At 37.1% G+C, this 20,536-nt stretch overlaps 1 pseudogene; it reads right to left on the bottom strand.

Annotated features, from left to right (window-relative positions):
- LOC114075961 overlaps positions 1–20,536 on the bottom strand; it is a 73,912-nt pseudogene that overhangs the window by 34,804 nt on the left and 18,572 nt on the right.

Below are 20,536 nucleotides of genomic sequence, written 5' to 3'. Positions count from 1 at the left end.
AAAACTAAAATATTGGGGGGGAAGGGAGAAAATGGTGTTAGTACACCACTTGTAATAAGTATGAGACCATATGCACACATATCATAAAATCACACTGGAAAATGACATTTCATTAAAACACGCAATTTACTTTGAATAGCCTTATGCACATTCAAGAAGACCATACCAATCAATGATACATATTAATTAAGTCAAGAGCATGTACATCACAAGACCAACAATACTAAGTCTAGTGAAGCCAACATGCATATTCACATAATTTGAACACATAGTCAAGACAACCCTATTATCAAGCTATAACATCACAAGAATGAATAAGAGTTCAATACATTATAAACAAATCAAGACCATTATCCATGAACCTTCGTTAAGTCAACTAGTGCAATGACTAAGCAAAGTCTCATAACCTTACTCATTCAAGTTAACCCAACAAGAACAATAACTAATGTCCTACTTCACATAGCATATCATTAATAGTACATACCATCATACTTTAGTAATAGGGACCAAACACATATAGATAAGTTACACCAATCATCATATAGTATCATCAGTGTGCAAGATCATCATATACATATAATATACCATTATAAGCATATACATATATAAGAACATCCTCTTAAGACTTCCCTCAAGGCTAACTAGTGCAATGTTTATGTAGAGTCTCATACCCCTACCTAGACTAAGCTAAATCCCTTAGGTCATCCTAGTTAGAGTTCATTACTTTAGTTCATTTTACCTTTTGGGACATCTTGCCTTAAGCGACATAGACCACATGACCTAATGTGGAATCCGGTGTCATGGAACCCTACACCGAAGGAAGGCGGACTACTTGCCAAGGTAGTACCAAAACATGAACATAGCAACAACGTGGATCCACTAGCTAGTATTCTTATGGGGGTAACATAGTTTAAGAACTAGGAGATACAGTTGGGACCCTCTTTATACTACATGCATTGTAGTCTCCAATGACATAAGTACATTAGTGATCCTACCTTCCCTATGTGGGAATGGACACTCATCACACTAGTTCGCTCGGTGCTAAGCTACAGTCCCTTTTTGAAATTTCTCTAATGTCCTTATCAGTCATCATAGATTAATGTAGGTCATATGGTATATCCCTTATACAATCATCATCATAGATCAATAAGAATTGCATGAGTATTTCCCTTTCATTACAATTCATATAAGTGAGGTTAGCACGTTTCATAGTCACATCATAATAAGGCACATGGGTAAGTTATCACCATCCTTATAACATTTACATCATGCCAACAAGTCACAATCCATAGTTCAAGACATTTCAATTAAACATCATATCAACCCTATCAATCTTAATATAAGGTCTACTTCAATACAACATCACTACTTAAACACAAGTAACCATAATCGAAGTAAAGAATAGGGATCACAAGACTTACTCAATCATCTTCACAATGCCATCATCAAGGTCTTACCATCAACCTCCAACTTAACCCAAAAATGGCATAATAGAATCATATAATATTAAACAACACAATAACAAGACCAGTTGAATCATTATACAACAATCCCTCACTAGTTCATAGCCTAGAATTAGAGACTTAGACCAAGTTCATAGTTTACTTTATCATCTAAGCCAATTATTCAAGAACAAACATGGTCTGACTACAATTTATCTCGATATATTCATAAATTGTCACAATAACATCATAGAATAGTAATTCACACAGTAACCATGCCAATTACATCAATAGTAGATAGTTTAATTCTGGATCATAACTAGGGTTAAGGGGAAAAGGTCATCTTCTACAAACTTGACCAATCCATAATTAAGTAATGTAATATAGTCATAAATAATCATAATCTATAAATTACAATATAAATAAACAATAAACAAATCAAATTCAAGTATCAATTTCAAGACCGGAAAAGACCCACATGAAAACTCATCTTCCGAAATCAATTTGAAGGAACCTCTTGGGGAAAGATGTCCCAAAGGGGAAAGGAGTATCATACCTTGATGATTAATGAAGTTTTATGGATAAACTTTGATCTTTAGCAGCCCTAGAACCCATTGAATTTGACCTTATATGGTGTTTTTCTACTTGGGAGAGAGAAAGAAGAGAGAAGGAAGAACAATTTGGGTTTGGAAATTATGAGGGATTAGGTTAGTTTAATTAGCTTAGGATATTTATATAGTCAGTAACCCACTTAATTAGACCTCCTAAGCCCTTAACTAATTAACTAACCACCTAATTAATTAATTTAACTAAACTAAAAATGTGCACCAAAATCAATCCCTGACAAACGACTCCCCATCCACGCCCCATTTGTCAATCGACGGACCAAGGGACCAACTGTCCTGTTGGTCCGTCGTTTAGTTCAGAGACTTGTAAAAACAGGCCTTCCATAGATTTGACTAAGTGTTCATCGAAGCCCCATCAATTGACCGTCGATCCATCGTTGGCACTCGTTTGTGCACACTGCCTTTTGGAATCTTTTTGCCTAATTGCAAGGGTCCTCCTCAAGGGACCTTAGTTGGTCCTTGGGGAGTCTTACCCGGACGTTTAGACTATAAACTAATTCTAATTTGTGTTATACACTCTTCCCCCAAATTTCATCATTTTCCGACTCCTAAAACTTAGTCAAATAGGCTAAGTCACACTAGCACCTCATTGAACTAGTTTCCGAACGTCATGGACGTTCCTTGACGTTTTGATTTCTAATCTTCCTAAATGATATATATTCATTATTTATGAGCGTAAAATAGTGTCTAAAACTTTTGACACCTATGTTAGGCGCTAGAACACGTCTTAGACTTTCGGAATATTACGTTATCCCCCCCTTAGGAACATTTGTCCCTGAATGACACTAAAATTCTTTAAAAGGAAGGAATAGACTCAAGACTAGCAGCCCAACCAACAACAGTACATTATAACAAGAGTTACAGCATCAATCATGGTATTTTTACACATATCAATTCAAAATCCTTCCATTACCACACATAAGGCTCAAAAGCACATTATGAGGAATTTCCTTGTCACAACAACATGATCTCAACATACCATATACGAGTCAATTATGCCAAAACTCAACTAACCAACATGTCAATATCATTTCATAAAAGACTCACTATTCCAACAGGCACAACACAACTCAAAACAAGCCAAAGAGCAAAATTGACAACTTTCAAGTTAATAGGCACATGTCACTATGATGTTACTGTAACATGAACATTTTTGTAACACTTCATCAAAAATCAAAGCAACTTCAAATTTAGTCATTTTTCTCATTATTAGTAGGAATAACTAAACTTAGTTATCAAATAGATGCTGGTAACGGGACTTTATGTCGGCCTCGGCCTCTCATGTTGGACCCTTAACCAGGTGATTCTTCCATAACACCTTTACGAAAGCCACCTCTTTGTTCCTTAACTACTTTACTTGCCTATCCAGGATTTGAACCAGAATTTCCTCATAAGAGAGGTTCTCTTGCACACCAAGACCCTCAATAGGAAGAATAGACTCGGGATCACTGTTACACTTCTTAAGCATAGAAACATGGAACGTCGGATGAGCTGAACCCAATTCACTAGGCAACCTTAATTCATATGCAACCTTACCAATTAAAAGATTTCATAGGGACCCATATAACGAGGACTCAACTTGCCTTTCTTTCCAAATCTCACCACTCCTTTCATATGCAAAATTTTTAGATATACTTTATCACCTTCTTCAAACACTAATTCCCTTCTCCTATGGTCGGCATAAGACTTGTGCTAGCTATAGGATGTTTTCAAGCGATTCTTTATAATATGGACCTTCTCCAAAGTCTTATGAATCAAATCGGGACCCAAAAGTGAAGATTCACCCACTTCAAACCATCCAATTTGAGATCTACATCTCCTACTATACAAGGCTTCATAAGGAGCCATAGATATAGATGAATGGTAACTATTGTCGTAAGCAAACTCCACCAAAGGAAAGTTCTTATCCAAATTTCCCTTGAAATCTTATACAAGCTCTAAACATAAGGGTTTGAATAGTACGCTCTACTTGACCATCCGTTTGGGGATGAAAAGCAGTGCTTAACTACACCTTGGTACCCAACCCTTTTTGGAATGACCCCCAAAACATAGATTTGAATTGTGCACCCCTATCCGATATAATGGATAACGGAATGCCATGGCGACACACAATTTCATTTATGAAGATCCTTGCATAATCCTCCGCCGAGTAAGTTGACTTGACGGGAATAAAATCAGAGATTTTGGTCAACCTATAGTCATATTGATTTGTGTATGAGGCAAACCTACCAAAAAATCCATATTAATGTCTTCCCACTTCCAAGTAGGAACTTGGATTTCTTGAAGTTAACTACCCGGATTTTGGTGTTCAGCTTTCAGTTGTTGGCAATTTGGACACTTCGCAACAAATTCTGTTATGTCCTTCTTCAAGCCTTCCCATAAAATACTTCCATAAGGTAATGGTACATCTTAGTAGAACCCGTATGAATGGAGTAACGGGACCCATGAGCTTCCTCAAGATTTTGGTTCCTCAAATCATCTACATTGGAAACACACAACCTTCCTTGATACCTTAAGACACCATCCCCCCCTAAGGATAATGACTCATTAAAATTGCCAAGAACCGATTCCTTCAACTCCATCAATGGTTAATCAAGGTTTGCTTAGACTTCACCTCAACAACCAAAGATGACTCGGAGTAATGATTGACCATAAAACAACTATTCGAACAATATTCCAATATAACACCCAGTCTAGCCAACCTATGAATCTTTTACTGGGACTTTCTTAGATTCTTCTACATGAGACACACTAACCATGGTCATACGACTAAGAGCATCCGCAAGCACATTTGCCTTGACAGGGTCGTAGAGAACACTCATGTCATAATCTTTCAACAATTCCAACCGCCTTCTTTGTCAGAGATTCAACTCCTTTTAAGTAAATACATATTGAAGACTCGTGTGGTCGGTATACACATCCACATGGACACCATACAAGTAATACCTTCATATTATTAAGGCAAATACCACAGCCGCTAACTAAAGATCATGAGTTGGATAGTTCCTCTCATGCATCTTACGTTGTCAAGAGGAATAGTCTACTACTTTCCAATGTTGCATAAGCACATACCCCAAACCCACTCGACATGAATAACAATATACAACGAATCCCTTGGTACCCTCTGGTAAGGTCAACACCGGAGTGGAAGTAAGCCTATATTTCAAGATTTGGAAGCTTCTTTCACATGCCTCTGACCACTCAAATTTCTTACTCTTTTGGGTCAAAGTAGTCAAAGGAGATGCAATGGACGCAAAACCATCCACAACACTCCAATAATAACCCGCTAGACCCAAGAAACTTCCAATGTCAATTGGAGTCAATGGTCTAGGCCAATTATTTATTGCTTTAGTTTTCCTTGGATCAACCTCAGCCCCCTCATTATAGATGATATGACCAAGAAATTCCACCTACCTCAACTAAAACTCATATTTTCTATACTTGGCAAATAATTGGTTTTCCTTAATCACTTGTAACACTACCCTTAAGTGGTCCATGTGTTCACCCTCATTTTTCGAATATACCTAGATATCGTCAATGAATACAATGACAAATGAATCTAGGTAACTTTGAAACAGCCTATTCATCAGATCCATAAATGCCGCCAGGGAATTAGTGAGACCAAATGGCATTAATATGAACTCATAGTGACCATATCTACTCCGAAATATCGTTTTTGGTATATCCTCGCCTCTCACCCTAAGTTGGTGACACCCTGATCTCAAGTCAATCTTAGAAAAGTAGCTTGGCCCTTGGAGTTGATCAAACGAGTCGTCAATCCTAGGGAGAGGATAATTGTTATTAATAGTGATATTATTGAGTTGGCGATAATCAACGCACATCCTAAGGGACCCATCCTTCTTCTTTACAAACAAAATCGGAGCACCCCATGGAGAAATACTAGGTCTAATGAAGCCTTTGTCTAGTAAATCTTTCAGTTGAGCTTTAAACTCTTTCAATTTGGTCAGAGCTATCCGATATGGAGAAATTGAAATGGGGTTGGTATCGGTAGCAAGTCAATACCAAAATCAATTTTTCGTTCGAGAGGGATTTTGGGAAGATCATTTGGAAAGACCTCCAAAAATTCTCTTACTACGGGGACTAACTCAATGAGAGGATTTTAGAGTCTAAATCTTTGGCTCTTACAATGTGATATAGACACCCCTTTGAGATAATTTTACAATCCTTAAGACGAGAGATGATACAACCTCTAAGAATAGAATTTTCCCTCTTCTACTCAAAAACGGGTTCATTTTGAAAATTCAACTGGACAATTCTAGTTCTATAATCAATGGAAGCAAAACAATTATGCAACCAATCAATCCCCAAAATGACATCGAAATCAACCATATCAACTTCTACTAATTCAACATGAGTAACTCTATTGGGAAAAATTAAAGGAAAATTTCTATATACCCTCTTTGCAACCATCGACTCACCTACCGGAGTAGTTATCATGAAGGGTTCATTTAGAATATAGGTCAGAATATGAATCTTTCTATCTATTAATTTAGTAACAAAAGATAGTGTAGCACTCCGATCAAGTAAAGCATATGCATCAATAGAGAAGACTTGTAACATACCGGTCACCACATCGGGAGAACTCTTTAGTTCACCCCTTGAGCGAAGTGCATAAAAGTGATTCTTCTTTGGAGGATCCACTTTAGAACCACTAGATTGAGCTTGACCACTACCTTTATCTTGCCCCTTCACATTTGGGCAATCCCTAACCTTGTGGACACTCTTGCCACACCCAAAGCAATTGTCTGTTCCAATGATGCAATCACCATAATGCTTCTTTCCACACTTTCCACAAGTTGGCTTTTTGTTTGGTGAGCTAGTGCCTCTTCCCTTTTGAGACTTAGGGTTAGACACCCTATCATCACGAGCCTTGGGTAATTTGGTAGGACTTGATTAGATGACCTCTTCTTAAACCTAGGCTTGTCTTGAATGTCAAGCCTGCCCTTTGAAAAACCACCATCAAAGGACCTTTCCCTCTTGGTATCTCTACTCTTCCTCTTAGACCTTGTATCTTCCACTTGTTGAGCATGAACCATGAGACGAGAAATGTTCATATTGTCATGTAACATAGCCGAAAGACATTCTTCTTGCAAGTCATCCGACACTCCCGTCAAAAAGCTGCTCATTTTATCTCTAGGATTGGAAACCAAAGAATGAGCATACTTTGACAATTTAGTGAATTTCAAAGAGTATTCAAGTACACTCATACCTCCTTGATGAAGGTTGATAAGTTCCACCACTTTGGCTTCCCTCTTCTCCCTAGGAAAGAACTACCGAGAAAGCCTTCTCGAAAATCTCCCATGTCACTGGTGTCTCTCCATTGGACGTACCAAGTATGGGACATATCTTTGAGTTGAAAAGTGGATAACTTGTCCTTATCACTAGTAGTCAATCCCATAACATAGAGGATTTTGCAGGTTTAATAAATGAACTTTTGGGGGTCTTTGTCAACCTTGGACCCATAGAATGTAGGGGGATTCATCCTAGTGAAATCCCTCAAACGGGAGGCCATGGTACAAACATGTTGGTTTGCTCGGGGTACAACCTCCGAATTATCTTGGGTCGTCATGGCTTGAGCTTGAGTAATGACGGCTTGTGCTTGAGTAGTGATGGCTTGGGCTATTTGGAGAAAGGCAACCTTATGTCACCATCCTTCAAAGGAGGAGGATTAATCGTAGCTTGGTCATCATTAGCAACTTCTTCAAGATGGGGGACTTGATTGTGTCGGGGAGCAGCTCACGCAACTTCTTCAAGATGGGGGACTTCATCAAGTCATTGAGTGGCTGTTCTTCGAGTATTCATTACCTATAATCACAATAAAAGGATTAGATGCTAAGAGCACATAGAGCCAAGACTCTAGAGGCATGATATCCATGATTTCCAAGAAAAGAGGAGAATTTCCTAAGCATCTTATAGTCCCATATTCATATGTGTGGTGCAATTCAATATTATGAATAAGAATCTACTTAGATGTTGTTAAGTGAGACATCAACTCTAAAGATATTCAACTTCATGCTCTAATACAAAGTTTGTCACATCGTGGAGCAACCTCTAGACAGAACCGGCGTCGTGTCCTCTTAGAGGACTAAGACTAGACTCTTAGCTACATCATTACATTCATAGGTCAAAATACGGAACAGTTTAAAACTTTTCAATATTTATCTTGGGTTTTACATAGACCTTTCGCATACACATAATATAGTCATATCGAGTATACATAGACCCTTCGTATAGGAAGATTACATAGTCTTCTACTTTTATTGCACATAGATATATAAGATACTTAACATAGTCTCAAACAGATGTCTCATCTCATAACCATCTAAGATAAGAGTATATCAATTGAGCATGTCCCATACATCAACATAATAAAGCCACATATAGGTTATAAAATGTTTAGTACTCAAATGAAAAGGAACGAACTAGAAGTCTTATAACTAGAACAACATCATAATCTTGATAGTGGTCTTGCCCTCAAAAAGTGAGGACCTTCCCAACTTGGATGAGTGAGAATTCTAAAGTCTTCCTTCCAAGTCGTCTCAAAAGTCATCCAACGACCGGAACCTAAAATGTTGGGGGAAAGGGGAAAAGATGGGGTTACTACACCACTTATACTAAGTATGAGACCTTATACACACATATAATAAAAATCATGCTAGAAAAGGATATTTTATTAAAACATGCAATTTACTTTCAAAAGACTTATGCACATTCAAGAAAACCATACCGATCAATGAAACATATTCATTAAGTCAAGAGCATGTACATCACAAGACCAACAATACTAAGTCTAGTGAAGCCAACATGCATATTCACATAATTTGAACACATAGTCAAGACAATCCTATTATCAATCTATCACATCACAAGCATGAATAAGAGTCCAATACATCATAACCAAATCAAGACCATTACCCATGAACCCTCATTAAGTCAACTAGTGCAATCACTAAGCAAAGTCCCATAAGCTTACTCAATCAAGTGAACCTAACAAGAACCATAACAAATGTCCAACTTCACATAGCATATCATGAATATTACATACAATCATACTTTAGCAATAGGGACCAAACACATTTTGATAAGTGAAACCAATCATCATATAGTGTCATTAGTGTGCAAGATCATCATATAGATATCATGTACCATTATAAACATATACATATATAAGAACATCCTCCTAAGACTTCCCTCAAGGATAATAGTGCAATGATTAGGTAGAGTCCCATACCCCTACCAAGAAAGTAAACCTCTTAGTTCATCCTAGTTAGAGTTCATTCCTTTAGTTCATTTTACCTTTTGGGAACATCTTGCCTGAACCGACATAGACCACATGACCTAATGTGGAATCCAGTGTCGTGGAACCCTACACCGAAGGAAGGTGGACTACTTGCCAAGTTAGTACAAAAACATGAACATAGCAACTACGTGGATCCACTAGCTAGTATTCCTATGGGGGCAACATAGTTTAAGAACTAGGAGATATAGTTGGGACCCTCTTTATGCAACATGCATTATAATCTTCAATGTCATTAGTACTTTAGTGATCCTACCTCCCCTATTTGGGAATGGACACTCCTTACACTAGTTCACTCGGTGCTAGTATAGAGTCTCTTTTTGAAACGTCTTTAATGTCTTTATTAATCATCATAGCTTAATGTAGGTCATTAGGTATATCTATTATATAATCTTCATCATCATAGTCAATAAGAATTGCAGAAGTATTGCACAATCATTACAATTCATATAAGTGAGGTTAGCACATTTACATAGCACATCATAATAAGGCACATGGGTAAGTTATTACCATCCTTATAACATTTACATGCACATGGGTAAGTTATCACATCTTTATAACATTTACATCTTAGCCAACAACTCACAATCCATAGTTCAATAAATTTCAATTCAAAAACATACCAACCCTGTCAATTTTAATATAAGGTCGACTTCAATACAACATCATTACTTAAGCACAAGTAACCATAATCGAAGTAAAGAATAGGGATCACAAGACTTACTCAATCCTCTTCAAATTTCCATCATCAAGGTCTTACCATAAGCCTCCAACTTAATCCAAAAATGTTATAATAGCATCATATAATATTAAACAACACAATAACAAGACCAATTGAATCATTATACAAGAATCCATCACTAGTTCATAGCCTAGAAGAAGAGACTTAGATCAAGTTCATAGTTTACTTCACCATCTAAGTCAATTACTCAAGAACTAGCATGGGTATGACTACAATTCATAAATTGGCACAATAAAATCATAGGATAGTAATTCAAACAGTAACCAAGCCAATTACATCAATACTAGATAGTTCAATTTAAGATTACAACCTATGGTTAAGGGGAAAAGGTCATCTTCTACAAACTAGACAAATTTATCAATAAGTAGTGTAATATAGTAATAACTCATCATAATCTAACCAATACTATTAAAATAAACCATAAATAAATCAAATTGAAAGATCAATTTTGAGATTGGAAAAGACCCACTTGAAAACTCATCTTTGAAATCAATTTGAAGGAACACCTTGGGGAAATAAGTCCCAAAGGTGAAAGGTATCTCATGCCTTGATGATTAATGAAGTTTGATGGAGAAACTTTGATATTTATAAGCCCAATAACCCCTTGAATTTGACCTTCTATGGTGTTCTTCTTCTTGGGAGAGAGAAAGAAGAGAGAAGGAATAACAATTTGGGTTTGGGAATTATGAGTGCTTAAGTTAGTTTAACTAGCTTAGGGTCTTTATAGAGGTCATTAACCCACTTAATTAGACCTCCTAAACCCCTAACTAATTAACTAACCACCTACTTAATTAATTTAACTAAACTAAAACGTGCAAAAAAATCAGTCCCTCACAGATAACTCCTTGTCCACACCCGGTTCGTCAATCCACGGACCAAGGGACCAACCGTCATGTTGGTCCATCGTTTAGTTGAGAGACTTTTAAAAACATACCTCCCATGGATTTTACTATTTTTTATCGATGCCCCATGGATTGGCCCACGATCTGTCGTTGGCGCTCGTTTGTACACATTGCCTTTTGGCAGCTTTTTGCCATATTGCAAGGGTCCTCCTCATGGGACCTTGGTTAGTACTTGGGGAGTCGTACCCGAATGTTTCTACTATAAATTAACTCTAATATGTGTTAGACACTCTTCCACCAAATTGTATCATTTTTCGACTCCTAAAACATAGTCAAATAGGCTAAGGCACACTAGCACCTCATTGAACTAGTTTCCGAATGTCATGGACGTTCCTACATGTTTTGATTCCTAATATTCCTAAATGATATATATTCATTATTTATGACCTTAAACAGTCCCTAAACCTTTTGATACCTATTTTAGGATCTAGAACATGTCTTAGACTTTCGGAGTATTACAATGTTTATCCTAGTTACCGCGTCTGCATCATGATATGATGTAGGACAACTAGTATCAGTACACTGAATGTACGAGTATGCGAGTTGGAATGCTAACACAACACTTAAACTTGAAAAGGAGTAAGAAGGGGAACTTACCTTGGCTCTGTTCAACTCATGAATAACTACTCATTTCAATATAATTTGATTCAAAAGTAATGTGCAATATAAAGAAAACTAACTGAAAACATGTTGAAAACACTGAATGTACACAAGGATACAAATAATCTATCAGATATATGTAAAAATACAAATATATGGTGTATATGAAGACACAATAACTTATATGGTATTTTTTCTTACCAACAATCATAACTGAAGAGATATAGTGATGATAGAGTATTATTCGGCCCACGCTGCCCGATCATCCTAACCTTGCTTAAGTATAGGACCTGAACTTCCTATTGAATCCACTAGTATATTGTGAAAATGGTTCATCTCAAAAGAGTATGACCCTCTTCTACACATGATGGATACATGGTTTTCATAGAGACTTGCGTTAATATAAACTCGCATCCCCACATGGTGCTCAATACTACTCCAAAAAATATACTGGCTCTTATGTTTTTAAAATATACTGATTCTGTGATTTGCGATTTGTGCTCAAACTTTGCTTTGAAAGCTCTCTTGGAAATCATAGTTTCCCTACTTACTTCATTATATAAAGTTATTACTTCTGTCTGAAAATTAGCCTGCAGTCTTTTTACTTGTTTAAAGTTAAAAACATTTGTAACTCTCATGGATTACTTAGTCCCCTTATAACCTTTGAGAACGAACTCAACTCTTTACTCTTGGTTAACTTGTAACTTGAATCTTAAAACAAAAGAAAAATGTTAGTTAAAGACTCTTGGAAACTTTAATAACTCACTTTGACATGTTTCGTAACTTTTATACTTGACTCTTAACTCCTTTGACTTTGATATTAACTTTCCTTGAATTGGATAGTAAATTCAAAGATCATGATCTTATGTTTATAGATGATTTCACGATGTTTAGATGTACCTTAGAGTGTTGTAATCAACTAAGAAATATGGGTACATCACTTAGGAGCTAGTACGAATAGATAGGGAAAGAATGGGGTCTCCAGGTGACCTTGCCTCTCTAAGAGGCACAGAGCGCCAGAGCCTGACAGACAGACTTGGTCTGAGACGCTCTGGCTTGCGCAACGCGCCACTGTCAGACAGGAATTCCGACTTTTCTTCTCAGTTTTTTTATCTCTACACCTTCTAAACATCCATGGATCTCACCCCAATAACATAGGATTACTAATAACCCCAATACCCAATATATTCTACTCGACAAAACAACCTGGAAACACAAACCACAGCAATTAAAGTCACGCTACATCTCAACTAACAAGAATTCAACAATTGTTCATCAAGAACATCAATATTTATCATTCAATCTATTCAACACTCGTGTAACTAAACATGGTAGTGTGTTAGTGAACAAACTCAACATGGAAAGATCTCACATAACTCGATAGGGATCATTCCCCAAGAATTCCACTCATGAAACCTTAGCTTTCTTGAAGAATTCTTGATCTTCCTCTCTTCTTCTTCTTCTCTTCTCTTTTCCCCCAAGCCCTAAGCATACTCCAACTTTTCTAAAACTTCCTTAAGGCTTAGTTTTTTACCCCCAATAAACCCTTAAAACGAATTAGTAAATAGCGAGGTTAAAAGTCTACTTTATCTTTACTAAAATCCATATTGGACTTTCCTAAATCCAACATCCCAACTTCCAAAAGGAATATCTCCCTCATACGACATCGAAATTGAGCAAACTAGGTGCCGTTGGAAAGATATTCCCAATGGCTTTCCAATAATATAAAGAACCAACCCTAGCTCTTCCTGATCTACAAGTTATGGCCATTTGAAAATGAATAAACTCATTTTTTTAAAACTTAGTAAATTTCCAAATTTTTCCCTTTATTTACTAAAGTGATTATTTTTGTTTCTTGGCTTACTCCTAGTTCTTTGGAGTTACGAGATGTTAAAATATCTCCCCCTCGGAAACATTCGTCTCGAATGAGAACTCTTTCATTAAGCTAAGGGTAGTAACACCATTTCAGCACTCAACAAGCAAATAAAAGTAATAACATGCTTACACATAGTCTTATGAACTGGTAAGAAGAGAATTTAGTACCTTGATCTCCATTCTCTCTGAATTCAAAGAGGTGGATATCTCTTCGTCATATCCTCCTCAGTTTCCCAAGTTGCTTCTTCAACAAATTGATTCCTCCAAAGGACCTTGACTAATGCAACTTCTTTAGTTCTCAACTTGCAAACTTGATGATCTAAAATCTAAACTGGAATCTCTTCATAGGATAAACTATCCTTAATCCCAATATTCTCAGTTGGTACAATCAATGAAGGATCACGCAAGCACTTCTTCAACTTAGAGATATTAAATACCGGATGAACCGCTGCTAACTCTTGGGGTAGCTCCAACTCATAAGCTACATTGCCAACTCTTTTGGAGATTCTGTAAGGACCAATAAACCGGGGACTAAGTTTCCCTTCTTATCAAACCTTATAACACCCTTCATGTGTGAAATTTTCAGGTACACTCAATCATTCACCTCAAACTCTAACGGACTTCCCCTAACATCTGTGTAGGACTTTTGGTTACTCTGTGCCGTTTTCAATCTCTCTTGAATCACTTTCACCTTCTCCATAGCTTGGTGAACTAGTTCTGTCCCTATCAACCTTCCTTCACTAACTTCGAACCACCCAAATGGAGATATGCATATTCTCCCAAAAAGTGCTTCATATGGATCCATTTGGATGCTCGAATGATAACTGTTGAAAGAGAAATAAATGAGAGGTTGTTGATCATCCCAATTTCCTTTGAAGTCAATCATACAAGCTCTCAACATGTCTTCTAAAGTCTGTATAGTACGCTCTACTTGTCCATCTGTCTGAGGATGGAAAGCAGTGCTTAAGCCCACCTTTGAACTCAAACCTTTCTCGAAAGATTTCAAGAACTGTGCAATAAATTGTGCACCTCTATCTGAAGTAATGGAAACCGGAACTCCATGAATTCATACCACTTCTTGAAGGTACAATTTAGCGTAATGCTCGGCCGAATAGGTAGTCTTTGCCGGTAAAAAGTGAATTGATTTTGTCATTCTATCGACAATTAACAAAATAGAATCATGTTGCCTGCGAGATCTTGGAAAGCCTACGATAAAGTCCATATTAATCAACTCCCACTTCAATTCAGCAAGTTCTATAGTGTGAGCTAAACCTCCAGAATTTGGTGTTCTACTTTCACTTGATGGAAATTGGGCACTTGGCAACAAACTCAGCAATTCCCTTCTTCATACCTTTCCACCAATAAACCTCTCTTAAATTAAGGTACATCTTTGTGGAATCTGGATGAATGGAATATCTGAAGCAATGAGCTTCCTCTATTATCCTCTCTTGGATTCCATACACCCAAGGTACACACAACCTACATTGATACTTCAGCACACCATATCCCCCTTGTTCAAAAGCTAATACTCTTTGCTTATGAACATTTGACTTCAAGTCAAGCAAAATGGGATCTTGGTCTGGCTTCCCTTTCACCTATGACACTAATGATGACTCAGCCACATTGGTCACCACTATTCCTCCTTCTGTGGAATCCATACGTCTGACTCCCAGGCGTGTAAGTTTGTGCACGTCTTTAGCTTACTCCCTCTTTTCTTCTTCAACATGGGTAGTACTCCCCATGGATAACCTGCTTAAGGCATCAAAAACTATATTAGCCTTACTTGGGTGGTAAATAGTACTCATGTCACAATTCTTGAGTAATTCTAACCACCTCCTCTGTTTGAGATTTAGCTCCTTCTGAGTGAACACATACCGGAGGCTCTTATAATTAGTGAACATGTAAACATGAACACCATAGAAGTAGTGACACCATATCTTCAAAGCAAAAACTACTGCAGTCAATTCTAAGTCATGAGTTGATTAATTCTTCTCATGAACCTTCAACTGTCTGGAGGCATAAGATATAACATTTCCCTTCTACATGAACACCCAACCCAATCCAACTCTTTATGCATCACTGTAAACCACAAAACCTTGATTAACCTCCGGTAAAATCAAAACTGGAGCTGTAGTCAACCTCTTTTTCAACTCCTGAAAGCTTTTCTCACAGGCTTCAAACCATTGAAATTTGATTGTCTTCTGAGTAAGCTTGGTCAAAGGAGACGAGATAGATGATAACCCCTCAACAAATGTCCTATAGAATCCAGTCAAACCCAAGAAACTCCTTATATCTGTTGGATATGTGGGTCTAGGCCAACTCTGAACAGCTTCTATATTTTTGGTATCAACTTTTATCCCATCACCGGAAACTATGTGGCCTAAGAATGCCACAGACTTAATACAAAACTCACACTTGGAGAACTTGGCATATAACTCCTTATCTCTTAAAGTCTAAGAACTATCCTGAGTTTACTAGCATGATCTTCTTCATTCCTTGAATAAATTAATGTGTCATCAATGAAGACGATGACAAACAGATCTAAATAAGGTTTGAAGACTCTATTCATAAGATCCATAAATGTTGTAGGTGCATTTGTAAATTCCCATATCTGGTTCTAAAAGTTGTCTTTGGAATGAAACATCCCCTAACTTTCAACTAATGGTAGCCTAATCTGAGATCAATATATGAGAAGAAGGAAGCACCCTGAAGATGGTCAAAAAGATCACCTATCCTTGGGAGAGGATATTTATTCTTGATGGTCATCTTATTCAATTAACGGTAGTCTATAGTCATCCTAAGGGAACTATCCTTCTTTCTTACAAATAAGACCGGAGCGCCCCAAGGTGAGACACTTGGTCGAGTAAAGCCCTTGTCTAGCAAAATCTTTCAATTGTTCTTTCAACTCTATCAACTCTGCTTGTGTCATTCTATATGGAAGAATAGAGATAGGATGAGTCTCTGGAATGATGTCTATGCTGAAGTCTATTTCTCTCTCACGAGGGACCTCCGGTTAGAACATCAGGAAAGACTTATAGAAACTACTTTATTATAGGAACCGACTGAAGAAAGGTACCTCAGCACTTGAGTCATCAACTCGGACTAAGTGATAGATAAAATGCTTTAAAACTAACTTCCTCTCCTTAAGGTACAAAATGAAAAGACCCTTAAGCACTACTGAACAACTACTCCACTATATGACTGTCTCATTTGGAATCTGAAACTTGACAACTCGAGTTTTTCAATCTATTATTGACATAACAGGCATGGAGCCAGTAAATACCTAAAATGACATCAAAACCTACCATGTCTAAGACTACTGAATCATCCATGGTTCTCTTGTGAATGTACAAAAAATGACGATCACCATAGACTCTTTTTACTAGAATGGACTCACCAACAGGTGGGGAACACCGAATGGTTCATTAAATTGCTCAGGAATAATTTCAAAGTTCATAGAAACGTAGGGAGTTACAAAAGATAAAATCTCTCCTGGGTCTAACAATGCATAAACAGTAAAGTCAAAGACTCGAATCATACCAGTGATAACATCTGGGGAATTCTCCTGTTCTTGGCGATTATTGAGAGCATACAAGCGATTTATTCCTCCGCCAGCACCAGAAGTAGTTCCCCTTGGTACACCCATTTATATTGGAGCAGCTAATGAATACTAATACCTTTTGCCCCCATTACCACCGCCTTGCTTGCTCCTTGGAAACTCTCTCATTAAATGCCCGGTCAGAACGCACTTTAAACAACCAACAAATTCTTTATGACAAATACCGGAGTGATTTGCCACACTTGGCGTAGGAAGGAGGATAACTACCTCCTTGCGCCACACTACCTTGTGAGTAGGCAGGTTTAACTCTGAATTCTACCCATAGTGTTTGTCCTTGCTCTTAGGTGTAGGTGCACTAGCAGATGATGGAGCAGGACCCTTGTGTTTTTGTTGGAAGGATGACCGGTTGGCATCATTATTCTGTTGGCCATATCATTCCCTATATTAGCTCCCTTGCTCTTGAACTCCTCTCTATCCCTAATCTTCTCTTCATCTACCTGTTTCACATAGACTATTAACCTTTAAATGTCCATGTCCCCAATCAGCATGGCACCTCTGCCTTCTTTGCTTTATGCCCGACCTAAGCCAGCAACAAACAAGCTCATTCGGCTTCTCATATCTTTAACCATCTTAGGAGCATAGCGAGACAGTTGGGTGAACTTCAACCTATATTCATGAACGCTCAAGGAATCCTGTTGCAGAGTAAGGAACTCCCGTTCCTTTACTTCCTTCAGTTCCCGGGGAAATAAACGCTCCAAGAAAGCTTCTTCAAAGCAAGCCCAACTCGGATGTGGTGCAACCTCATCTCTTCCCTCCTTCCATTGATCGAATCAAGTCCTAGCCACATTCTGGAGTTGATAGGCGGATAGTTCAACTCTATCAGCATCAATCACATGCATCACATCGAATACCTTCTTCATTTTTTGACAAAGTTTTCCGGATCCTCCGTAGTGCTGGAACCAGTGAAGCTTGGGAGATTCATCCTCAAGAATTCTCAAATCCACGAAGTGAGAGCCCCGTATTTTCAAGATCCTCTTTGTTACGAGACTTGGAAGGTCACAACTTGACTCAGCATTCGGATAGCATCATGGAATGCAGCATTGGTAACCTCCCCTTCAGGTTGCATTTCAGGAGCGTTGGGTAACTTATGTTCCTGAGGTTCAACATTCCTCCTAGTTGGATGACCTCTTGCTGCTCTTAGTGGAGGCATAGTTATCTGAAACACGCGCAAGAACGAATTAGAGAGTAACTTTTAGAGATAAACTCTAACGCACGAAAAGGAATATGAAATATTGTGAGAAATTCCTCAATGTTGTAGCCTCCTAATTATAGATGTGGCATGAAAGTGTAATTTTACTAAACTAGTATAAATGTTTATCTCAGTAACATTTTATTTTATATCTAACACAAAAAAAATGACCAAAAGACAAAAATCTAACAAAGTAAACAAAAATAAAACGTAATTGTCAGTATCATTTTATAATTTGTTACATCACAACAAATTTTACAGTTAAAACGTGACACATTGTAACGTTTCTCTAGAATGACATCAATCTTATTCAATTCTCATTCATTATTCAAGTTTCCCTATTATAATGGATTTATTTATATATATAAATCGTCACGACCCCAGTCAACACCTTAGACGTGGCCGGCACTCAAAGACTATTGTTGGTCTCCAAGCGAACCCTCATCCTTGATGACTATAAGCGGAAGACTTACTTAAGCATACAAAGCTTAAAAATAAATAAAGATTCATGAACTAAAATACCAAGCTTAAGTCAAATGAAAACTTTTAATAAAAATATTATTCAACTCACCATATAATAGGAAACATTAGTCTTTAAAACATTTAATAAAATAAATGACTAGTACATACTTCTTAACTAAACTGACTATCTATGAAGCCTCTAAATGACAATGATGGAAGTCGGGACAAGACCCACGACCTCCTGACTAAACTGAATAGTAAAAGAAATCCTCCGGAAGCAAGGAGGCTCACAATAGCTGACTCGAACTGTCGGATGTATCAACAAAGCTCCTGTTGATGATCATGTATACCTGTGTCTGCATCATGAGAAGATGCAAGCCAATTGGACTACTACGTGGAATGTATGAGCATCTAAGGGGAATTCTAAAGTATAACATAAGCTTGATAGTTTAATAAAAGATGGAAACATACTTACCTCTTTTCAAACTTGAAAATCAAGGAATACTTAAGAATAAGATACTCAACTTAAGATACTCAACTACTGATACACAACTGAACTCATTTCAATATAAAGCAGTTTAGAACAAGTGCAGTAAAAAGAAAAGTTATTTAGAAACATTATGTTAACTCAAGATAATAATATGATAAAAACATATCATGCTCCCTCTAAAAGTCTACTTGTGCAATGCATGAATTAAGTCCCATACCCCCATTCATACTAAGCAGAATCCCTTGAGGAATCATGTAATTAATACTCTGGAAGTTTCTCTACCGACAACCACCAGTATGAGCCTAAGTGGTTATACTACGTCTCGCCCACTTGGATACCCTGCAATCCTCACTAGATATCCACCTCCCTTTATCAAATATATTTCGTAATAACCAATACCCACCAAAAAAAAAGTTCAAATTTCACCACAATCAGCAAAAAATCAGAGAAAAGATAGTAAATGCAGCACACCCACAACTTAAAACTTATCTATTTATACTAAATCAAACTTATAAGTACTGTGTTCAGTAAACAACAAATTCAAAAATTATTTAATGAAAACAAGAAAAGGGTACCTTGGGAGAATATTAAAGAGAAGTATTCTCGGAATTAAAGGAGAAAATCTCGAGTGAAGAACAAGTTCCGAGCGACTTTTCAATAACCACTAGATGCGCATTTTCTGGCCGTTTGGTCCACAATGCATACGTCACTTTTCCTTCCACAAATACATCACCACCGTCATTTTTTCTAATCTTCCAAAACTCTAAAACCCAAAAACCTCAAGGTAACAACAAAAGCAGAAAAAAATTGTGGTTTTTGAGTTCCACTGAAAATTGAAATTTGTAGAAATTTTATTGTTATTCTTATCTGTTTTATTAAATATAAAGTTTGACAATATATAAGAATATATGGTGTGGGCCAAAACTAAATATGGTCAACGGATTTTTGGATATTCAAAATCAGGAGTAATAATTATGAGGGAATAATTTGGAATTAGAAAATTATGATAATGTTGCACCCTGTTATAGTTCTGGCAAAAAAATTATCGTTTTTGTTGACTAATTTAACAAGAGAAAAATCAAGAAAAAACTTTAAATTCGGTGGAAATTATTACTATCTTAGTGTAACGACCCTTTTGATCATTTCGAGTACTAGAGCTTTTCGTGTCATAAAGTACGTTCCAATAAATTCTAAGTGGATATTTTGGACTATTCGTAATTACAATTATGAAATTGGTGGGTAGTTTTTAATAGTTATTTAGTTGGTGGTTA

This window comes from Solanum pennellii, chromosome 2, assembly GCF_001406875.1.
Source record: "Solanum pennellii chromosome 2, SPENNV200".
Classification (NCBI taxonomy): Eukaryota; Viridiplantae; Streptophyta; class Magnoliopsida; order Solanales; family Solanaceae; genus Solanum; species Solanum pennellii.
Note: the sequence above shows the minus strand (reverse complement) of the source record. Positions and strands in the feature narration are given on the sequence as shown.